Raw genomic sequence first — 20,637 nt, 5'->3', positions numbered from 1 at the left:
ATGCTGCAGGAGAGACTGGGCGTAAGGACCCCCCCATGTGACCAAATGGCGTGCACTTGGGGACATGGAATGCTGGTCCTAACCCAGAGTTGGCCACCTTAGAAATAGACATTCACCCACTCCTGGAGGTTTTTGGCCTTCCTCTGGTCAAAGAGCAGGGATCACTGAGGTCGTGAGAAGAAGAAGAAGAAGAAGAAGAAGAAGAAGAAGAAGAAGAAGAAGAAGAAGAAGAAGAAGAAGAAGAAGAAGAAGAAGAAGAGGAGGAGGAGGAGGAGGAGGAGGAGGAGGAGGAGGAGGAGTTTGGATTTATATCCCCCCTTTCTCTCTTGCAGGAGACTCAAAGGGGTTGACAATCTCCTTGCCCTTCCCCCCTCACAACAAACACCCTGTGAGGTGAGACCTGGCAGGGGAAGAATATTCTGGGGAGAAGGACCAACAGTGACAAGCAAAAACTCACATTTTCCATGAGGCTCTGAAATAAACTTTTAAAAAAAAATTCCCTTCTGCTTCCGTGCTCTCGATGTGCCGCATCGGAAGAAGGGTGCAGCTGCTTTGAGGGCACGAGAGAAGAGGGTGGTTTGCCACACAGTTCCCACCCGCCTCAGGTTCCTGCACTGCATGGTACAATGGGCACCTTTCAAAATATATTTCAGCTGGTCAATTGCTGGCTGATGCAAATGGCTTTCCATGATAGTTTCGTTTTAACAGACAGACAAACTACACAAAGGCAACCAGCTTAAGAAGAAGAAGAAGAAGAAGAAGAAGAAGAAGAAGAAGAAGAAGAAGAAGAAGAAGAAGAAGAAGAAGAAGAAGAAGAAGAAGAAGAAGAAGAAGAAGAAGAAGAAGAAGAAGAAGAAGAAGAAGAAGAAGAAGAAGAAGAAGAAGAAGAAGAAGAAGAAGAAGAAGAAGAAGAAGAAGAAGAAGAAGAAGAAGAAGAGAAGAGTTTGGATTCATATCCCCCCCTTTCTCTCCTGCAGGAGACTCAAAGGGGCTTACAATCTCCTTGCCCTTCCCCCCTCACAACAAGCACCCTGTGAGGTAGGTGGGGCTGAGAGAGCTCCAAGAAGCTGTGACTAGCCCAAGGTCACCCAGCTGGCGTGTGTGGGAGTGCCCAGGCTAACCTGAATTCCCCAGATCAGCCTCCACAGCTCAGGCGGCAGAGCTGGGAATCAAACCTGGTTCCTCCAGATTAGATACACGAGCTCTTAACCTCCTACGCCACTGCTGCTCCAGGTAGTTGTGTTGTGCTGATGCCACAGTTTGGCTTGGTCATGCTATGAAATAAATATTTTAACACGTGGCTAATGGGTGTCGATAGACCTCTCCTCCACGAATTTTGAACGCACGCTTCTTGTCACGTTTAAAGCCGCCGTAAAAAAATACGCCAAGCGAGGTCAGCTCAGGTATATGGAAGTGAAACGCCAGGTCTGCAAACTGCCTATTGAGTTGTTATTCAGCATTGTTGGCCAAACACCATGTTCGGTGTCAGGGAAATTATTTAGTAACTTACACAGCTGCAGTTTTGTGGGATGAACAGAGCCGCTTTGTGATGTGCCTGGAACAGATGGGGTGGCCTGCTTTTGTGTGTCTCAATCAATCAGTGACCATCAACTCCCCAAAGGCCAAAGAGGCCTGGCAGGACAACGGGGAACAGCCTCTTTGCTGTTCTGGATAATAGCTCTTTTAGAGAGGGGATGAAGTTGCCGGAATGGATTGTCCATTCATCCTGGGACGATTCTCATTCTTTGCGAGAAAGATGACCTGTGAGACAATATTTTGGTGCTGCCGTTTATCTACCGATCTGTTGCTTCCCCTAAATTGGACAGCCTAAGCTATCTGATCAGATCTCACAAGATAAGCAGGGTTATCAAATTTGGATGGGAGACCACCCAAGAAGTCCATGGTTGCTACACAGAGGCAGGCAATGACCAACCGTGCCTTTGAAAACCCAAAGTTGGCTGTGGCTTGACGGCTCTTTATATGATCTATTGACCATTTTTGGTAAAGGTAATGTAAGTCCCCTGTGCAAGAGCTGGATCATTACCAGTGGCGGAGCTACAAGGGGACGGGGTGTGTGCCGCACACCGGTCGCACGTCTGGGGGTGGAAAATCACCCCCTGACCCCTTCTCCTTTCCCTCGCAACCCTCCCCGGTAAAGGTAATATAAGTCCCCTGCTCTGAGCTGGGTTGTCTTGCTGGGGAAAGTGGGGTAGCAAATTTAATAAAATGAAATTTTAAAATCTACCAGATCAGAGTTCCACAGCCTCACGAAGCACCAGACTCCTGTCCAATACACATCTTGGTCGCCATTCCCAGATTTATGTACATAAGTGCTGTCAAAAATTACAAGCAATTTATGACAACCGCAGCAAGGGTTTTTTTGAAAGACAAGCGAGAAGCAGAGGTGATTTGCCATTGCCTTCTTCTGCAGAGCTTTCCTCGGTCCCACTCAAGGACCAGACCCCCTTAGCTTCCAAGAGCGGATGAGATTGAGCTATACCAGGCCGCCTTTCCTCCCATGCCCAGGTTTAGAATCTGACAATTCCTCCTTTTCAGAGAGTCATCCTAGGTCACGGGTGGCCAACCTATGGTGTTCAGATGTTAATGGACTATGATTCCCATCAGCCCCTGCCAGCATGGCCAATCGGCTGATGGCCATTGTAGTTCATGGAAGGCAGAGATGGGAGCGGGCAACTCCTAACAGAGAGCCAGTGAGTAATGGGAGTAATAAAAATAAAAGATGCAGGAAAGACAGATGAAATGGACTGGTGCAAGAAAGATAGAGAAATAGGCATAATTGTGATTTCAGTATATATGTATCTGTGTAATTTTAATTTCAGATATACCCATTAGAAGCCTCAAAGAACTGATGGAAGTTGTTTGAACATACTGGCATACTGAGGAAGACGCACGAAAAATGTTCTATACGCGCAAGACGTTTCTATGTAGAACCTACAGAATTGATACATGGACTATATGGAACTGAAGTTTTGTTGCTGAATAGAGAATTGAATGGACTAAGTGATGATTTATGTTTAGTTATAAGAGTTGGAAGACTTATGCTGTATTTTTAAGAACCTTGTCAGAGAAATAAGGAAATGTAAATACAAATAGAAGTGTTGAGTTGTTCAATTATATATAAGATTAATATATAAGATTAGACACAGCCAGAGTGCAACGTGTGTATTTTTGAGTTTATTTGGGCTAATGTTGACATTGCACTCTTAAAGATAGTTGGTCATTGTAGTTCATGAACATCTGGAGCACTATAGGTTGGCCACCCCTATCCTAGGTGAGCTTTGGGTAGAGTTGCCAGCGCTGGGTTGGGAAATACTTGGAGATTTGGGGAGACAGTGTCTGTGGAAGGGGGTTAGGAAGGGGAGGGGCTTCAGCAGAGTCCAACCCCACAGAACTCACCCTTTTCTCCAGGGGGCTGATTACAGATCAATTATCCTGGGAGATCTCCAAGCAACGCTAACTTGGGGGAGGCTAAGATGATCCTGCCTTGAGCCCAAAGCACACCAGGAAGCACCTTTTGCCAGACATAATTTTGCCTTCTCAGCAGATAGTTAAAAAAAAGAATCTTTGCTGCTTTGTACAGTATATCCTAGAACTCGATGTCCACTCGATTCAGCCGAGGGCGCCGCACCTACATTGCACAACTGAGAAATATGTGAGCTCTTGAAACATGCATGAAGAAGAAAGAATGGAATGATTGAAATGAAGCATCACAATATTGGCTTGGCCTTTGCACTTCAGGGTGGGACCAACAACCCATTTTGAGCACAGATCAAATATCAGCATTGGTCAAAAGCTTTGGTGCTTGAAATACCTTTGGTCATTTTAGGATGAGTACCACTAACTAATTTTCTTGTAACGTTTTAATTGCTTTATTATTATTACTGTAGATTTCACAGCTGCCAGATCTTTAGCTGGTTGTTGGCCTTCATTACAATTTGAGCCTCACCCAGAGGCCTAGGAAGTTGTAATGTATCGGCGTAGTATTCGTGCAGATCCCAGCAGGGCTGCCTTCTGAATTTGACAGATGTTAATTTTGTCAATTCGAAGATGTTTCAAGTGCTGCCCTTGTGTTTTTGGGATGGCGCCCAGCGTGCCAATTACCACTGGGACGACCTCAGCTGGTTTGTGCCATAGATGCTGAAGCTCGATTTTCAAGTTGCGGTATCTAGTGACCTTCTCGTGTTCTTTTTCAATGACCCTGCATCATCACCATCACCATCACCATCACCATCACCATCACCATCATCATCATCATCATTTACTTCATTTGTATATCTTTTTCACAAAAAGGGACTCAAAGTGGCCAGTGTTATTGTTTTAACAACATTGTTTCAACATTGTTGAAGTAGATTTTGCAAGGTCCTGGTCTTTGATGGTAGAGAGTTCCACAGGACTAGAATTAGGGCTGAAAAAGGCCTGGCTGTGGTTGAGGCGAGCCGGACGTTCTTGAGACCAGGGACCCCCAGAAGGTTACTACGAGCCAAGCAAAGCACCCTTTATGGACAGATAACATTACCTTCATTTCTTTTATTTAACTTGTCTGCCGCCCTTCCCCTCATGGGCTCAGGGTGGCCTCCAACATATTATGAACAATGAAAACATAAATTATATTGCAATTTAAATCTCAGATGTGGGCGAGCCCGATCACCTTCCACACACAAAAAGAATTTGGATTTATATCCCACTCTTCTCAACTGTAAGGAGTCTCAAAGTGGCTCATAAACTCCTTCCCTTCCTCTAACTACAGTAGACACCTTAAGAGGCAGGAGGGGGTGGTTCTGATAGAGCCGAGACTAACCTAAGGACACCCTGGCTTCATGTGGAGGAGTGGGGAATTGAACCCCCGCCCCAGAACACCCCCAGAATGCCCGAAATGCCCCTGCCACGCCCTGGCCATGCCTCCGCCACTGCTCCGCACGGGGCGTTATCCCCCCTGTCCCATGGGCGCTACGCCACTGATACCAAGCATACCAAGCCGATGCTCTGTTACAACTTTCTAAGATTTGGTGACTCATGGATAAATGTGTGAACTGAGGCCACTGAAATGCATTGCATTTGAGAAGAACAAATGGAAATGCTTTGTCTCTAGGGTTCGAGACAGACATGCCTACGCCAACCAGCTGCTGTATAGTCTTGCATGAGAAAAATGTCATTACCTGTTAAATAAATAAATACTGAATTAAACCCGGATTTGGAAAGAAGTGCATTTTCACTCCCCAGTCTAACGTACATGTAAAAACGCACGTACAACTGGGCACAGAAATCATTCGGTACGCTTCCTTATAAACAATAACAGCAACACTTAAGACAGAGTAAAAGTGTACAAATGCATTAAACGTCTGGGTGGGATCCTCCAAATGTCACCTTTCATGAACGTTCCTGTTGTGATGCAAGAAATGATCTGCACGGCTGAACATGAAGACGAACGTCAGGAGGAAGGCAAACATTATACCCACAACTTCGTGAGAGAAATGAAGCAGAGAATGCAGAGAACAAGCCCAGGCTGCAGAGGAAGAGGAGGAGGAGGAAGACGAGGAAGACGAGGAGGAGGAGGAGGAGGAGGAGGAGGAGGAGGAAAATTTGGATTTATACCCCCCTTTCTCTCCCGAAAAGAGTTCAGAGAGAGAGTTCAGAGAGAACTGTGACCAGCCCAAGGTCACCCAGTAGGAATTCTGGAGTGCGAGAGCACATCTGGTTCACCAGATAAGCGTCCGCCACTCAGGTAGAGGAGTGGGGAATCAAACCCAGTTCTCCAGATTACAATCCACCTGCTCTTACCCTCCTGGCCATTGAGGGGGATGTGGGGAAGGGTTGCCATATCCCAGTTGACAAACTCCTGGAGATTTGGAGGTGGAAGCTGAAGAGGTCAGGGACCTCAGTGGGGTACAAGGACACAGAGGGGCTTTCCCCACTGACAGAGTTGAACTGGTTTCTACCTAGGTTCGCCTCAGTGAATCCCCACTGCCACCGAGCTCAATATTGTTTTGTCTCAGTTCCCCCCCCACCCCCAGAACTGCGACATCCTTGTTGCAGTTATGAACTACACTTTTCTGCCGGAACAAGGTCAATACCGCTTCGAAGCTTCGAAGTGGGGAAGCATCGAAACAATACCTCATCCGTTCAATCAATCATGAGCTGCTTTTGTGGCATGCGCAGAACGGGAGAGTCGTGGTGGGCAGAAAGCGCATGTAACTGTAAACTGTAAAAACTGTTAAAAAAAGAACACTCCCATTTCCCGCCGTAACACAAGCACCAATCACGATCGAGGAGCGAAACAAGCACCAAGATGATCCCGCCCACTTAGCTCGGTTCCAGGGGGCCAACTCAGTTGCTGTGGGGAAAGCCTGGAATCGCCCTCCACTGAAGGGAACTGAGTCGACCTTAACTCCCTTCTGTAGTGGGGAAAGCCCCTGTGTTTACCTTCCAAAGCATCCATTTTCTCCAGGGGAACTGATTTCTATTGTTTGGAGATAAGCTGCAATTCCAGGGGATCCCCAGGTCCAGAGGCGTATTGGGGGGGAATGGCGCCCGGGCAACACCTGCATTCAGAAGGTCCCGGGTTCAATTCCTGACATCTCTGGTTAAAAAAGGATCAAAGAGTACATGATGCTGACTAGTCAGGCAGAACCAACGTGTTGTGCTCTACAGATTCTCCTGCTGACAATCACAGCAAAATAAACATTTCTTAGGGCCCAATTCAGATGGGGGTAAAATCAGCCTGTGGGATCAGCAGAGAGCTGTGCCAGCAAATTTTCCCACCCTGCCGGCATAAGGGGCACCTATGCCATCAGGGAGAGCAAAGATGCCGGTGTGAGTGCCGCACAGCTCTGTAGTGGCCACAGCCAGAAGCATTCGCCACCTGGGAGTTGAGTGAAAGAAGTAACAAATAATATTTGTGCTGCTACAGGAGGGGTGGTGTTAGTGGGGGAAGCTATCTATCTATCATTGTCCGATGGGGCATAATAATGCTTTGTATTCATTTTTCGCTCATGTTCTTGGCAACATTCACGGTTATTCTGCATTGATCCCCACTGATTAATACCTTCATTATTGCACATTGCCAGAACATTTTTGTCTTGTAGCTGAAAATAACTAAATGAACCACAGCAATGAGAAAAGCACACAACTGGCATAAGATGGTACCAACAGACGCCATTAACGCCAGAACAAGAAGTCTAAGTATTGCCTATGAGTTCAGGCAGAGCTACACATTACACATCAGTCAGTGACAGAGGCGTATCTAGGGGAAATGTAGCCTGGTGCAAAATCTGAGTTTTCCACCCCCCGTATTGGTGGGCAGCCCAGGGACATTTGACCCCATATGTTCCCCTGGGCAGTACGCCCCTGGTCAGTGATTTTCTTTCCGTCCAATTCATCTGGTAAGGCTGCAGTTGTATAGGGCCATGGTTGTGAAATTTCATGTGGTGTCCATTACATTGTTTATTATGTACATTACAGTGGTACCTCGGTTTTCATCGATAATTCGTCCGAAAGGAATCGATGAAAACCGAAATCGACGAAAACCGAGGCACCATTTCCCATAGGAATCAATGTAAATCCAGTTAATCCGTTCCAGTAAATCCAGTTAATCCATTCGAGGCACTCCAAAAAGTGCCTCGAACTGATTAATTGGCTTCCTCAAACCCCAGCTGAGAGGCAGAGGGAGCTCCTTATTTGGGCAGTGACTCCCCCTGATGTCACTGCCCAAATAAGGAGCTTCCTCTGCCTCTCCTGGCTAGGTTTCGTCAACCCCAGCCGGGAGGCAGAGGGAGTGAAAGGAAGGAGGGGGGGGGAACTTTCCTTTCACATGGGTGACTTCCCTTGAAGACGGGAGGCAGGGAGGGAGCGACGAAAACTGAGGCAATTGACGAAAACCGAGACAAATTTTGCCCAGAAAAAGTTGACGAAAACCGAAGTCAACAATAACTGAGGTACCACTGTATACTTATGACCCGTGCTTTAATTCTGTATTCAAGTATTGGTTAATTCTTCTTCGTCTTCGTCTTCGTCTTCGTCTTCTTCTTCGTTGTTGTTGTTGTTATTATTGTTATTGTTATTATTATTATTTGGGTTGCCCACTTTAGATTGGGTAATACCTGGAGAATTTGAAGGTGGAACCTGAAGAGGGTATATTTGGGGGGAAAATAGGACTTCAATAAAGTATAGAATAGAATAGAATAGAATAGAATAGAATAGAATAGAATAGAATAGAATCTTTATTGGCCAAGTGTGATTGGACACACAAGGAATTTGTCTCCGGTGCATATGCTCTCAGTGTACATAAAAGAAAATACATTTGTCAAGAATCATAAGGTACAGCACTTAATGATTGTCATATAGGTCTAGTAAGCAATCAGGAAACAATCAATAGTAATAAAAACAAAAAATGTAAAATCATAAAATAAAATGAAATGTCAGCACAGGCTATAGTCATACAGTCATAATTGGGAGGAGATGGGTAATAGGAATGATGAAAAAAGTAGTGCAGTAATTATATAATAAATATATAATAAATAGTTTGACATTATCGAGGGAATTATTTGTTTAACAGAGTGATGGCATTCGGGAAAAAACTGTTCTTATGTCTAGTTGTCTTGGTGTGCAGTGCTCTGTAGCGACGTTTAGAGGGTAAGAGTTGAAACAGTTTATGTCCAGGATGCGAGGGGTCAGTAAATATTTTCACAGCCCTTTTTTTGACCCGTGCAGTATACAGGTCCTCAATGGAAGGCAGGTTAGCAGCAATTGTTTTTTCTGCAGTTCTGATTATTCTCTGAAGTCTGTGTCGATCTTGTTGGGTTGCAGAACCAAACCACACAGTTATAGAGGTGCAGATATAATGCCATAGAGTCCACCTTCCAGAGCAGCCATTTTCTCTTGGAGGTTGGTGACCCTGTTTACGCACAATGCAGAAAGCCCCCTCTCCAAATTCTGGAGATAGGCTTATGCAACATCACCCTGATATCAATGAGGCACGATAGCATGAAACCTTGAGTTGCCCTCTCTAGGTTGGGGAATACCTGAAAGATTTGGGGGATGCAGCTGTAGGAGCTCGGGGTTTGGAGAGGAGAGGCCCTTCAGTGGGGTAGAATACCATAGAGTCCAGCCAGAGGCTTATCTAGGGAAAATGTGGCCTGGTGGAAAATCCGAGTGCCCCCCCCCCCCCGCACCCTCTGTATGGGTGGCAGCCCTCCCCCACCACAACCAAACAACGTTTTTGCACCAGGTCTTGAAGTCAGCGTACAACCCTATGTTTAAAGGTTATACTTATTGTAGTTAGACTGTTTCATTGTGATATGATCGATATTTATTTCATGTCGTTGATAGTATCTTCCTTGATGTTTGTTGCCTGTTATTATGGTTACAGTATTGATACTGCAGCTGTTGTTCACCGCCCTGAGCCCTTCGGGGGAGGGCGGCGTACAAATCTAATAAATGAAATGAAATGTATGGACCCAAGGGGGAGGAGGAGGGTGCCCCCCACGTGACTAAATGGCCACAGCCCTCGGACATTTGACCCCATATGTCCCCCTGGGCGGTACACCCTGACTCCAGCCTCTAAAGCAGCCCGGAGCAGCAGTGGCATAGGAGGTTAAGAGCTCGTGTATCTAATCTGGAAGAACCGGGTTTGATTCCCCGCACTGCCGCCTGAGCTGTGGAGGCTTATCTGGGGAATTCAGATTAGCCTGTACACTCCCACACACGCCAGCTGGGTGACCTTGGGCTAGTCACAGCTTCTCGGAGCTCTCTCAGCCCCACCTACCTCACAAGGTGTTTGTTGTGAGGGGGGAAGGGCAAGGAGATTGTAAGCCCCTTTGAGTCTCCTGCAGGAGAGAAAGGGGGGAATATAAATCCAAACTCCTCTTCTTCTTCTTCTTTCTCCCGGAGAACTGGTCCCTATCGCCTGGCGATCAGTTGAGATCTTAAGAGATCTCCAGCTACCCCCTGCAGGCTGGCTGCCCTATGGCTCCCTTAACATCATCGGGACCCACCTTCTCCCCCTCTCTTTTTCCTTGGGAGGGTTTAAGTAAGGGTTTTTCGTGGGACGCCTGTGTTAGGAAATAACCGCTGTTTTAAACGGGATCAATTTTATAGAGATGGAGCTTGGATATTAATCATAATTATTTATTCGCTCCCCTAGTGATAATTGTATTTATGATGATTTTATGTATGGTGTTTTATGTTGTACACCACCCAGAGCCCTCCGGGGATAGGGCGGTATACCAAAACAAATAGATAAAAAAATAAATAAAAATATTTGCATCCAACAGGGTTGCCACCTATAGGTTGGGAATATCCTGGAGATTCTGGGGTGGAGCCAGGGAAGGGTGTCGTTTGGGGGGGGGGACCCCACTGGGGTTGTAGTACCACAGAGTTCAAACACCCCTCTAGAGCAGCCATTTTCTCCTGGTGAACTGATTTCTGTCACCTGCAGACAGTGGTGGGATCCAAAAATTTTAGAAACCGGTTCCCATGGTGGTGGGATTCAAACAGTGGTGTAGTGCCAATGGGGCTGGGCGGGGCACGACGGGGGGCATTCTGGGGGCGGGGCATTCCAGGGGCGGGGCTGTGGCAAGGACGCAGCCGCTGCACCAGTCCTTGGGTGGGAAATGAATGCATGCAGGCGCAGGCTGCCACGCACACCGGCACACCTCCTGCTAGACTGCTTCAAGTTCTGCGCGCTACTGCTGAGAGGAGGGGCGTAACTAAGGCCAAAATCACGTGGCAAAATCACCAATTAGTAACCCCCTCTCGGCACACACAAATGGTTAGTAACCTACTCTCGGGAACCTGTGAGAACCTGCTGGATCCCACCTCTGCCTGTAGATCAGCCACACCCAGATGTTGGCTGCTCTAGTCTTGGAAAGAGGCGGGGGAAACACAGGGGAAATGGCTGGCGCTCCTCACTTCAAACACTTGAGAAGAAGAAGAGTTTGGATTTATATCCCACCTTTCTCTCCTGTAAGAAGACTCAAGGTGGCTTACAAGCTCCTTTCCCTTCCTCTCCTGACAACAGACAACTTGTGAGGTAGGTGGGGCTGAGAGAGTCCTGAGAGAACTGTGACTAGCCCAAGGTCGCCCAGCAGGAATGTAAGAGTGTGGAAACACATCCAGATGAGCCTCAGCCACTCAGGTGGAGGGATGGGGAATCAAACCCGGTTCTCCAGATTAGAATCCACCTGCTTTTAACCACTACACTACGCTGGCTCCACGGCCTTTTACTCTTGTGCCAAACAGCAAGAGGCTTAGCGCAGAAAGGTTACTTTGTGTTAGCGGGGGAGAGACCCACCCTATACAAATGACCCTCCGAGGCCTTCACAAAGATCTTTCACAATCATTCTGCTTTTTACCAGACGGGGAGGTCAGGGCCACGCTGACCAAGCTATTTCACAAGACACTTTAAAGCTGCCCTTTCGCCAAACTCGCCCGGAGGCACCATGTCGAAGCGCAGCTCCAACTTCTCCACTGTTTGCAGACTGATTAAAATGCAACAGAGCCCTCTGCTAAATATTTGCTCAGCGAGAGAAGCCGGCGGGACTCGGAGGCCAGCTGAGCGTAGGCTTGCTAAAAGCTGTACCTGGGAGTTTCTCTGGCATGCAGCCCACCAGGAAATGATGGGGCTGGGAAAAATATGTACACAACCGGCCGCATTCTTTAGCAAGGTCCGCTTGTAAACATGCCTTCGGGACTCTGCCTAACAAAATCCATTGTGCTCAGCCCAAGCAAGAAGGTAGTTTCAACACTTAGCCCTATCCCTAATCGAAACAAACACAAAATGCGTGTAATTCTATTAATCGCTTGCTGCTTTCGGCTGTCCTTAGCGGGTGTTTTCCCTATCGCTGAAATCTAAGGCATAAGTTGGTTGTGGTGGGTTTTCCGGGCTGTGTGGCCGTGGTCTGGTAAATCTTGTCCCTAACGTTTCGCCAGCATCGATAGCTGGCATCTTCAGAGATGCATCCCAGAGAGAAGTCTGTTACACACTGTGTCCAGTGAGAAGGGAATGTTTAGTGGGGTATATATTGTTCTACCAGACCATGGCCACACAGCCGAAAAAACCCACAGCAACCAGTTGAATCCGGCCGTGAAAGCCTTCGACAATACTAAGGCATAAGCTTTCTCCATAATATTCATAACTGTAGCAGCTTGAAGGACCCAGCCTAGCCGGAGTTCGTCAGAGCTCGGAAGCGAAGCAAGAAGAATAATTTGGATTTATACCCCACTTTTCTCAACTGTAAGGAGTCTCAAAGTGGCTTACAAACTTCTTCCCTTCCCCGTGACACACACCTTGTGAGGCAGGTGAGGCTTACAGAGTTCTGAGGGAACGGTGACTAGCCCAAGATCACCCAGCAGGCTTCATATGGAGGAGCAGAGAAACAAATCTGGTTTATCAAATAAGAGTCTGCCGCTCATGTGGAGGTGTGGGGAATCAAACTCAGTTCTCCAGATTAGAGACCACCACTTTTAACCACTACACCACGCTGGCTCTCTGTAAAAGAAGTAAATTGGATGGTACTGATAAGGTCCCGAGATCTGTTCTGAGTGTATTTGACGTAGTAACCTTTCCGGATGGCCCAGACAGGTCCACTCTTGGAAGGAAAGTAGGATCGGCCTTGGTCAGTAGTTGGATAGGAGACCACCAAAGAAGTTCAGGATCATTGCATGAAGGTAGGAAGTGGCAAACCACTTCTGTTTGTCTCTTGTCTTGAACACTCTATGAGGTTGTCAAAAGTTGTTTACAATCTGCAGGCACTCACCACCACCAGTCCTGCTGAATCAAGCTGGAGATTGTCTGGATAGAAGACCTCCTGGGAATCCTACTAGCTTCCTGGAGTTTGGCAACAGATGAAAAGCAATAAATAAACCCACAATTTTCACTTTCTCCTTGTTCCAGCCATCCTGCAATGAGATCAGAGCAAGATACAGTCAAACCTCAGTCTTCGTTGCCCTCGGAGATCGATGGTTTCGGTCTTCACCAGTCATCCCCGGCCATTTGGTCGCCTTGGAGATTGGCGGTCGCCTCGGCTTCCGTTGGCTTCCGAGGGGACTTTTGAATATTTCTGGTGCGCCGTTTGCGTTGTGAATGCTCAAACGGCATTACACATGCGCAAACGGCGTACCCCGGAGTACGCCGTTTTCAGTTTTCACTACCTGTCGCCGGACGGATTAGTGGTGAAAACCGAGGTTCCACTGTACATGGTTTCTGTTCTCTATTTTGTCCTCACAGCAACTGTGGGTAGAGACTGTGTGACCAGCCCAAACTCACCCACCAAACTTCATGGCAGAGTGGAATTTTGAACATGGGTCTCCCAAATGCCATTTGGCCCCTTTAATCCTTTCACCACAGCGGCCTTAATAAAGCATTTGCTAAATGCCGTGTGTGTGTGTGTGTGTGTGTGTGTGTGTGTGTGTGTGTGTGTGTGTGTGTGTGTGTGTGTGTGTGTGTGTGTGTGTGTGTGTGTGTGTGTGTGTGTGTGTGTGTGTGTGTGTGTGTGTGTGTAAAGTGCTGCCAAGTCACAACTGAATTATAGCGACCTTCGCAAGGGCTTTCAAGGCAAGCGAGAAGCAGAGGTGGTTTGCCACTGCCTTTCTCTGCAGAGCCTTCCTTGGTGGTTTCCCTTCTAAGTACTGCCCCCGTGTAGCTTATGAGATCAGATACGGTCAGGCTATATACCATACTGCACAGGTGTCAAACTCGCAGCCCTCCAGATGTTCACGAACTACAATTCCCATCAGCCCTTGCCAGTATAGCCAATGCTCACATTGGGAAGGACTGATGGGAACTGTAGTTCGGGAACCTATGGAGGGCCACGAGTTTGACACCCCTGCCCTACTGCCTCCCCTTCCGCAAAACCTCACAAAGGCATGTTTACTTCTCTCGCTCATGATGCCATGAAGAGCTGCTTGCTTCTTTGCATTCTGTATCAGCCAAATTGTGAAAACCAGAATTTAGGTCTGTTGTGGTTACCGTCAAATTCTGGCCCATTAGGCAGCTGGCATCGGCTTCAGTGCGGAGATGGCCACAGGTCCCTGACCAAGTGGGTGGAAACAGAGTCTTTTTAATGGAAAGGGTTTCTGACAGCCCACCTGGGCCTAGCTGGGTTTGCCCCCCAGCAAACTGGAACAGATGGAATCGGCGAAGGGAAAATATGGGAATAAGCTGTTAACTAGATTGCTTTTGATCGCCGGCTCCGTCTGGCTCTTTAATCTTCCATAATCACATTCAAGACACATGTCCAACATCTGCTGGAAAGTTCGGCGGGATGCTCTCGGGGAGATTAGAGCAATGGAGAAATCAGGCTCATCAAACTATCGATGAAACAAAGGGCCAAAGGAGACACGATGCCAGAAGGTTTTTAATCGGATTTTCCGTGGGTGACATTTTTAAAAAGCCAAAGTGATTGTAGGATGGGTAGTGAGATCTGAACAAGGCTGCTAACATTAGGAAGTCATTAATTCATGCTCTCTCTCTCTCTCATACACACACACAGACAACTCTCATCCTTCGTACCAAATGCACCCGAAAAAGTACGTATTCTGAAGAACAAACGGTAAATGCACGCAAAGCACCCATAGGGCGATTCCGCACACGAATAAAATAGGTTCGACCCCGTTCCCTGAGAAGGGTACTAACCTAGGTCGAAGCCATTGTTGTTCCCCACTGCAACCAGCTTGATCCCAGCTCGGAGGGCGGAATCATCCTGTGCCTCTTCGCCGCTCCTCTCCGATTGGCTACTGTTCTACGGCCATGTTCCATCTATCCCCACACATGTTATTTAAAAAACTGCCACAGGAATGGAGGGATGAAGGTGGCGTTTTTTGATTGGCCAGCTCTAGGCATGCCCGAAACACTCAGCTGTGATTGGCTGAATGGGGGACTCCTGGCACAAGAGATTCCGCACTTTACTGGAATCGAGCTGAGTTCAAGCGTGGCTCCCTGAAAAAGTAGTAGTCGGAAATTTGACCGTTAACACGGGGCGAAGCTGGTACAAAACCACATCGATCCCAGTGGTTATGCGGAGCACTTAGGTTGAACACAGCTCGAACTTAGGTCGATAACGCAAGTGCGGAAGACAGACAAAGGGACAGCTCCCCATCCCACAAGTGTTCCAGAGCATTCAGCCAATCTGAACGCCAGGTCTTGTGGACTTAAGCCCTCCAGACCTGGATCTGACATTAATGCATCAAAGGTTAGCATGTTTCCCTTTCACTTGGGAAAAGACGCTCTCTATCTGGCAAAGAGCACCTTCTCCTCTTCTTCCTAGCCACAGAGACGTCAGTCCCTTTCCATCACCGTAACTGTCACAGCATCTCTGCCCTTTGCCTCCAATTCTGTTACAGTAGTGGTTAAGGTGTTGGACTAGGACCTGGTTCGAGTCCCCATTCTGCCATGGGAACTCGCTGGGCGACCTTAGGCTAGATAAACACTGTCAGCCTCGCCCCTAGCAAGTGTTTAGATGGGAGACCTCCAAGGAATACCAGGAGCAAGGTAATGGCAAACCACCTCTGAACGACGCATGCCTTGAAAACCCCCACCAGGGGGCACCATTTATTTAATTATATTTATTTGATTTTATAGGCTGCCCTTCCCCTTATGGACTCAGGATGGCATCAGTCAATGACAATAATAACAGTTGTGACTCGAGGGTAACAAATTGCCCAAATCAGTGACCGAGAATCTTGAGACAATCATGCTGTGTGTGATCTTCCGTTTTGCGTGTTCGGATAGCCAAAACGGTAAGGACTGAATAATAGGGGCTTTTCTTACAACTCTGGCAAGAGTGAATCCAGAAATTGGCTTTGGGAGCGATTAGCTAAACAGATCAGATTCAATAATGAATGTTCTCTCTTAACAAGGAGTTAATCAGTCAACGTTTTAGCACCAGAGAGCTACAAATCATTGACTAACCCCAGGGCTGAGGAGTTGCTACTTGATGTTAAAGTACAGATTCCAAAAAATAACATCCATAATGAAGATGCGAAGATCCTTAAAACGGAGTCCCTTATGTTTCCCCATGGCTCTTTATGCACGTAGTGCTTACCCCGTGGTTTCCCAATGGCTCTTTATGCATGTAGTGCTTACCCCGTGGTTGTTAGCTTCGCAGTGGGTTTTCTCCATTTATGTGTTTGTGTGTGTGTGTGTGTGTGTGTGTGTGTGTGGCCCCTTCCGCACATGCAGAATAATGCACTTTCAATCCACTTTCAGGGCACTTGCAGCTGGATTTTACTGCGTGGAATAGAAAAATCCACTTGCAAACAATTGTGAAAGTGGATTGAAAGTGCGTTATTCTGTATGTGCGGAAGGGGCCTCAGTGTGTTTAAATGGGATTCTTCTGCTGTGGAGTGTCCTCAGCCAAGGCAATCCACCATTTTACTCACCCGATGTTTCCATGCAACCTTCAGCTGAAAAGATTGCCCTGCTGCCTTATGTGTGTGTGTATGCCATCTTGGGCCTAGCATTATTTTGCCAGACCCTGTAAATTTCATGTTGATTTCCACGGTCTATTGCTCCAGCAATAGACCAGCAGTTTTATAACTTTTTTTTTAAAAAAGAAAAGAAGCTCTTCTGATTGCTCTGAATTGCTGCCCCAGAGAGTGGGGTTTTTCATAGGATTTTTGTGAGGATAAAATGGGGACAGAAGGACCATGTATTCCTGCCCCCCGTTCCCAGAAGGAAAAGCAGAACAAAATTTATCAGATGGATATTCAACAGTGTAAAATTTAATTAACGGCCAGGATTGCCTCCAATGACTGCACCGTACCGACTGGGTAAATATAAACCCAAAATATCCATTAGTTTTCAATTAATCGGGTGGTAATTTGGCTGGAGATCTAAACGACATTAGTCTTGGCTCGTGTTTTAATAGCGAGAAATTGAAAGCAGAATTATTAACCTACAGCTGATAGCGGGCTACATAAAACACTGCATACACTATCAATGAATAAATTAGCATATATTAAGTATAGAGGGGGAAACAGCAAGATAATGTGGACATTTTTAGAACACTGCCTCCCCCACACAAACTATACTAGCAAAAGGGATAATATGAGAAGACTATGATCTATTCTTCAATCTGACTTCAGTTTGGAGAAGGGAAAAGGGCTCATATGCACCCAGATAAAAATTTTAAAGTCTTCCCTTCCCAGAGAGAGGTGAATGCTGAAAAAACTAAAAGATTACCTTCTGTCCCTTATGCAGCTCATTTTCGATTGGAGTTCAGAGAGAGAATAGCCACAAAAAATACCCAGGAGAATGGCAACGTGGTGTATTGGTTAGAATTCAAGCTCCCACTCAGCCATGAAGTCCTGCGTGCGTCTTGGACCAGACTCTCAACTTATTTGACACCTATTTGTATTTTCATTGCTGTTTTCAATGTTCGAAGCGTTTTTAATGTTCGACACGTTTTAACGCTCGCCGGAGCTGGATCGAAAGGCAGCATAGCAATGTCTTCAATAGATAATAAGTTGCTTAATATCCAAGCTCACACACTCTCTCGCCTTCCCCCTGCCAAAAATAAAAATGGAAATCTTCAGCTAACTAATGTTTTGTGATATCCAATGTATTGTCGAAGGCTTTCACGGCCGGATTCAACTAGTTGTGGTGGGTTTTCCGGGCTGTGTGGCCGTGGTCTGGTGGATCCTGTGCCTAACGTTTCACCTGCATCTGTGGCTGGCATCTTCAGAGGTGTATCACAGAGAGAAGTCTGTTACACACTGCGTCCAGAGAGAAGGGAATGTTTGGGGCAGAGGTGGGATCCAACCAGTTCTCACTATTTCTCTAGAAGTGGTTACTAATTTTTTCTGAGTGCCGAGAAGGGGTTACTAAAGCAACCTCCCTGCCCAATAGGGACTGGAGGTGTGTGTGTGCAGTGACACCCCTGTTTGAATCCCACCACCATCGGAACCTGTTATTAAAATTTTTGGATCCCACCACTGGTTTGGGTGTATATATTGTCCATGTCCCAGGGTGGGGAACCAATCAGTAAGTGTTTGGGTGGAACTTGTTATGCAAAGATGTGGTTGATAGCATTGTATTGCGGGTGGGGCTTATCAGTCCAGGGAGTGATTCACATTTTCATGCCCTGCAGCAGCAGTAGTATTGGTGAATGCAAATCCTGTGTTTGGGTGGAGTCCATTGTTCATGAACTTAGCATGCCCTTGGGGTTTGCTTTCGGTGTTTTTAAGAACTGGTTGCCAAGCTTTGCTAATTTTCAAAGTCCATTCCTTCCTGTTGAAATTGTCTTGGTGTTTGAGAATTTCAATGGCTTCCCTGTGCCGTCTGACTGCATTTTGTGATATCCGATTGTGAGAACTCTAACAAACTGAGGGCGATTCCGCACACGAATAAAATAGGTTTGACCCCGTTCCCTGAGAAGGGTACTGACCTAGGTCGAAGCCATTGTTGTTCCCCACTGCAACCAGGTTGATCCCACCTCGGAGGGCAGAATCATCCTGTGCCTCTTCGCTGCTCCGTTCCGATTGGCTACTGTTCTACGGCCATGTTCCGTCTATCCCCACACACGTTATTTTAAAAAACTGCCACAGGAATGGAGGGATGAAGGTGGCGTTTTTTGATTGGCCAGCTGTACGCATGCCCGAAACACTCAGCTGTGATTGGCTGAATGGGGGACTCCTGGCACCAGAGATTCCACACTTTACTGGAATTGAGCTGAGTTCGAGCGTGGTTCCCTGAAAAAGTAGTAGTTCCCAACTGGAGTTGGAAATTTGACCGTTACACAGGGCGAAGCTGGTACAAAACCACGTCGATTCCAGTGGTTGTGCGGAGCACTTAGGTCGAACGCAGCTTGAACTTAGGTTGATAACGCAAGTGCGGAATCGACCTGAGACAGGGTTTTTCCCCTCCTTCTGTCCTTCAGTAACTGGGATTCTTAACCAGGATTAAACTGAACGGTGTTTCTGAAAATATATCACATCAGCTGCATACGCAAAACTTGATTCCGTTTTTCTGAATTAGGTCAGTTTATATAATTTCTTCAAACGTCTCTTCCCTTCTGGCTTTTTGTCTCTTATTTAATGGGCTACCAAAGTTTATCCCCACCCCGATAATGTGAGCTCACGAACAAAGAAACCTTTCAAGGAAGAAACCGTTCTATGAGAAAATATATATTTTTAAGGAGTTTTAGGATCACCAAAGAGGTTTTTTTCCAGGAAACGGCTACACCCATAAGCAAACACTGAGGGAGAGAGTTTTTAAAACAAGGTCAGCTTTCTTTTTCAAACCGTACAAACCAGGGATAAATCCTTCCCCGCCCTCCCATTTCTAAAATCCAATATTTGACTTGATTTCTCAAAGATATGCCTTCAACACAGCTGATCTCCACACCTCTGTTTTTGGCCGTTAATATCAGTTGGAGTGAGAAAATCCTTTTACGGTGCTGAAATCAAAATTTGGGTCTTGGGGACAGGTAAATGTGTGAAGGCCAAGATACTGTGTAAGCATTCAGACACCTTCTCCTATTAAGGGTGCCATAACAGGCAAAGACTGCCGCTCAGAGGTGGGATCCAGCAGGTTCTCACAGGTTCCCGAGAGTAGGTTACTAATTATTTGTGTGTGCCGAGAGGGGGTTACTAATTGGGGATTTTGCCACGTGATTTTTGCCTTAGTCACGCCCCTCCTCTCAGCAGTAGCGCGCAGAACTTGAAGCAGTCTAACAGGAGGTGCACCGGCGTGTGTGGCAGCCTGCGCCTGCGTGCATTCATTTCCCGCCCAAGGACCTGCGCAGCGGCTGCGTCCTTGCCACAGCCCCACCCAGGAATGCCCCGCCCCCATCGTGCCCAGCCAAGCCCCATTGGCGCTACGCCACAGTTTGAATCCCACCACCATGGGAACCTGTTACTAAAATTTTTGGATCCCACCACAGCTACCGCTGCCCACAAAATGGATCATTCTCTGAGGGTTTGGGGATCCATCTTGTGTGTCAGGCCTGGGCAGAAAGACTGCCTGCTGATCTTGTCCCCGGGCTTGAAGGTGTCCTGGGCTGGACAATGGGGCTACCTAATCCCGTTGTATCCCCTAAGGTGATGGGCACCTTCGTCCAAAAGCTGCACCCAGCAACTGCTCCCAAAGAGATTTTCTGGTGGCATGGGGAGACTCGAAAAGTGCAGAAGCTTCCCCATTTCCAAGAAGCTTCTATGGCAGTGGTGACGAACCTATGGCACGGGTGCCAGAAGTGGCACTCAGAGCCCTCTCTGTGGGCACACGCAAACAGAGTCCCCCACACACACATCGAGGCTGGCCTGGGCTCGATTATTAGCATTAAACCCAAGATCCAGTTTTGGGGAAGCAAGATCCAGTTTTGGGGAAGCATTAAACCCCACTGATTTTCATGCAAAGAACTAAAGCGCAATCCTTTACCTGGAAGGAAGCTCGGTTGCTGGCAATGGGGCTTGCTTCTGAGTAAACCCTCCTAGGGTCGTGATTCACTCATGCGAAACGTTGCACGGTTGCTTCCAAGCAAAGCCACCGACTACCATCAAGCTAACTCCCAAGGAACGCACGCCTCGGAGCCAACCGGTTTTTCTAAACAGAAACCTCGGTATTCAAGTTAAATTGCCGTGTTGGCACTTTGCGATAGATAAGTGGGTCTTGGGTTGCCATTT

This window comes from Sphaerodactylus townsendi, linkage group LG06 (genome assembly GCF_021028975.2).
Source record: "Sphaerodactylus townsendi isolate TG3544 linkage group LG06, MPM_Stown_v2.3, whole genome shotgun sequence".
In the NCBI taxonomy this organism is placed as follows: Eukaryota; Metazoa; Chordata; class Lepidosauria; order Squamata; family Sphaerodactylidae; genus Sphaerodactylus; species Sphaerodactylus townsendi.
The sequence above is the reverse complement of the archived record's forward strand: the minus strand, read 5'-3'. Positions refer to the sequence as shown.